At 36.1% G+C, this 3,843-nt stretch overlaps 1 long non-coding RNA gene across 1 annotated transcript; it reads left to right on the forward strand.

Annotated features, from left to right (window-relative positions):
- The first annotated feature begins 2,094 nt into the window (after positions 1 to 2,094).
- LOC131066817 (uncharacterized) lies at positions 2,095 to 3,548 on the forward strand. Its single transcript, XR_009111732.2, has 2 exons — positions 2,095 to 2,782; positions 3,039 to 3,548. It is a non-coding gene; the product is annotated as an uncharacterized LOC131066817 (long non-coding RNA).
- Positions 3,549 to 3,843: the final 295 nt, after the last annotated feature.

Raw genomic sequence — 3,843 nt, forward strand, 5'->3', positions numbered from 1 at the left:
ATTTGTGCCAACATGATAAAATGGTTTTGGGGTAACTTAAGCCCTTTGCATGGTCCATATGATCTATTTTCCTTGGTTCATATGTTTTGGAGTTGACTTGTTTGGTATGAAACGTTTCATCCAAAGGTCACCTTGCAGCTGACCTAGATGATGTTTTGAGGAGTTGTGGAGGATATAAAGGGTAGATAAAATCAAGATCGAATTTTATGAGTTATGAAAAAGTGAAAAAGGTATGTTCTTCAATGCCTCAATCAATAGAGTGTATTATTGACAAACATGTCATTTTCTTTTGTAAAACGATTGTAATATTTGGGTGTTGTGAGCTCCTTTGGCATAGGCATAAACATTTCAGGGTGTTGTGCTTCCTTATGGGTTCATCCCATTAAAATTCTATTGTAACCTGTTTATCTTTTGTGAGGCTAGATTTGAGCAGTAGACCCAAGCAACATTTCTCACTGTGGTTTTTCCCTTGTGGGATTTTCCATGTAAATCTGGTATTAAGGTTGTGTGCATTTGTATTCTCGATGTTTTCATTTCTTAATCATCTATGCGAGTTGAATAACTAATCATAGGGAAAGATTTTTAATTAGGATTGATTCACTCCCCCTCTTAGCCTCTAAGTGTGTTCAACAATTCCTTGACCTACTACATGTTATTGATCACATGGGCTACACCTTGTATATAAATGTTATTGGTTGACTTTTGGATGCTTTGATGTTTTTAGATTTTACACTACCCATGCAATGGGAGTTCCAAGTTGTATGTGTTATTTGATTGAGTGTGCTCATTATGCTATAGTGTTGAAGGTCTTCAAGACTTCTTTGTGTAGGATAGCATATTAATAGGGGTATGTGATCGTGTATGGGGTTGGATATGTTGATGGAATAACATTTTTACATGTTCAGTTTTGAGGTATGGTTAGTTGGATGTGTTAGAAACTAGTTGTGGTTATATTTCTAACTATGGTGATGAGTTCTTGACTACTGCTTAAGCCTACTTAGTACAATTGGATTTGGTATTTGTGTTTGGATATTGAGTTGAGGCGGAATTCATACTTCTACATGTCAATTAGTGTGACATATCTTTAGATTGGGTCTTATCTTTTGTGCATTGGCATGATGGAAGATGAGATAATTATTGTTTGAGATGGTTGTAACATGGTTATTGGTGTAGGTATCTTTATGGAGCACTTAGATGTTTTGATGGTACATGTTAGCTATAATTAATCACTTGGTAATTGAGTTTACTTTTGACCTCTTATGTAATGTATAGAACAAGTGAAAGAATGTTGGAAAAAGTTAGTTGTACACTTGGGTAATGGTTGTAGTATAAAAAAATATTTAATTATAGTGCATCTATGAAATCTAGGGATGCATCTGTAACATGGGTAAAAAATTCCTAGAGACATTAAATATTGTACATAACATTGGGATAATATTTAGTGTGGTTGCACACTGGGAAATGTTTAATATTGAGAAACTTTGTACCAAAATGTAAACGAGGGGGACATGGCTTTGTGAGCTCATGGTTTAGAGGCATGTAGTTTATATAATACCACTTGTTGGTTTTGTGCAAACTTGTTTCTATAAAAGAAAGCACATGAGTAGTTGTTGAACTTGGCTTGTTGGTTAAGGTTGTAGTGAGAATCTCCTATAGATTTCATTTGTGAGGAGAGGAAGTATGAATTAAGATGTGTGGTTACATGATTCTCATTTGCTTGTTTACATGGAGTGCAATTACAGTGTTTGATGCTTACGAAGCCCTACAAAAAGACACTACTTATGAGATAATACATCGAATGTGTGAGTGATTTTAGAAGTTGGATTTTTCCCTTTAATAATTTTCATAGGGTCCAAATATATCAATTTAAAGATATTTTAAATATCTTTATTTTATCTTTTTTTAATATATTTATTTTTATTTATATAGACATCTTTTGGATAATTTATTTATTAAAGCATTTCAAGGTATTTCCCAAGTAAAAAGAAAATGAAACCTTCATAACATACAAAAAAGAAGAAAAAGTAACCACATGTGTTAGCCTTAAACATCATCGTACTTAATAAGGCTCCTGATTTACCCTGGGATGTTTGTTACCATTGGTGAAAATATTCCAACCCAGCCAAAACAGGCGGTGAAAAAATGTACAGCAAAGTCATGGCGGTTAATTTAAACTGAATTTCATCCCATAAATAACGATTCTCAAAGAAGCTAAACGCATTTGTTGCTCAGATTCAATCTCGAGAATCTTCGCAACAAATGCAAATCTTTGAAATATGATCAAACAGAAGCCTTCGCATTACTGGCCTGATTCTATTGACCTCTGTTTGTTTCAAATCGGCGAAATTCCACCATAGATTTGAAAGCTTTTTGTTTTCTAATGATGTAGAAAACTAATAATTAGTTTGCTCCACAAATTCCATTCAGAAACCACACCGATTCCAATTACAGTGCGCCTCAAAGTAAATTATTATTATTTCTTCTGTTTTGTCCATATAATTATTGTCCGAAAAGCGCACCGAGGAAAAAATCTTGAAAGACTCAAGAAAGGAATGCTTGTGAAATAAAATTAGAAGATTCATTGTATATTTGAAGATTTTTGAGGAAACGATGGCGACATTTAAGGGTTGAGCCGTCGAGAAAGACAAATGGCAATTGTTTGATTGAAGATTGGAGCTGCTTTGGCCGTTGGATGCATTTTGAAGGTTTGCTTTACATTTTGCTTCGAATTCAATGCGCAGAGAAGCGAGTGGATCTTTACATATTTAAATTGTCTTTTTAGGTGCATACTCTAAGCTTGTTGGTTCAATCTTAGTATTTTGCATGGCTATGTCTTGCACTTAGTTCAAAAAAATATAGAACAAAATCTTCAAAATTAATTTTCTCAATGCGGTGGAAAAGTCGATTCGTCGCCTGCCGTGGAAATTGCGGCCTTGAGATAAATATTTTTGTAAAGATTGCGCTGGCTGAGATCTTTGTTGAAGATTGCAATGGATTTTGAAAGAAATTAGTTTGGTTTTTGATGCTCTGAGGTGCAGATGCCGGCGAGATCTCGTTTCCTGGACAGAATGAGCAATTCTGACGATGATTCGTGTTTTGAGGGGCCGAAAGTATGCAGAACAGGGGAAGCAGAGTCAAATAAGGGCTCATTTATTGCTGCCTACGTTAGTGTTGAGTCTGTATTGGTACTCTTTTGGCTGACTGCCTCGTTAGTTGTGCTTCCTTTGATATTGCCTCCTCTGCCTCCTCCTCCTCTTATACTTTTGCTAGTTCCAATTGCCATACTTGTTGTGCTCCTGGTGTTGGCCCTGATGCCTTGCAATGCTAACAATTCTGTAGCATCTGCGGTTTGATAAGCCATGCAGGAGGTACATGTTCGAATCCGGAGAGTAGTAGGCTGTGTATACCTTTGTGTGTATGTAAAGTCAAGTGTGCAGAATGGTCTCAGATCCAGATGTTAATGTTGTCCTGTAATCTAAGCAAAGTTGGGCGCGAACCGAGCTCAACTTTTCTACCATTAAATGAAAATGTTAAGATTCAGGTTGCAATTTTTTTGGCTTGGGCACGCTTGAGATTCTTATTCGGTCGCTAACTAACAAGGTAATCTGAAAGCTTGTTTGTAACTATATGTACTCTTCTGCATAGGTATTAGTTTTAGCTCCTCTTCTCAAGATCAATATGTTTGTTTTTTATTGATATTACAAAGAGGCTGTTATTTTTATATTGGCAAAAAAATGGATATACCGGCCCAGTCCAGTGGGGTGGGGGAAGGGGGCGTACAGATGGGAAGCCCTATTTTAAACGGGAACACGGTTAATCTTAAGCAGGGGCACGGAACCGGCA

This window comes from Cryptomeria japonica, chromosome 3 (genome assembly GCF_030272615.1).
Source record: "Cryptomeria japonica chromosome 3, Sugi_1.0, whole genome shotgun sequence".
Taxonomy (NCBI): Eukaryota; Viridiplantae; Streptophyta; class Pinopsida; order Cupressales; family Cupressaceae; genus Cryptomeria; species Cryptomeria japonica.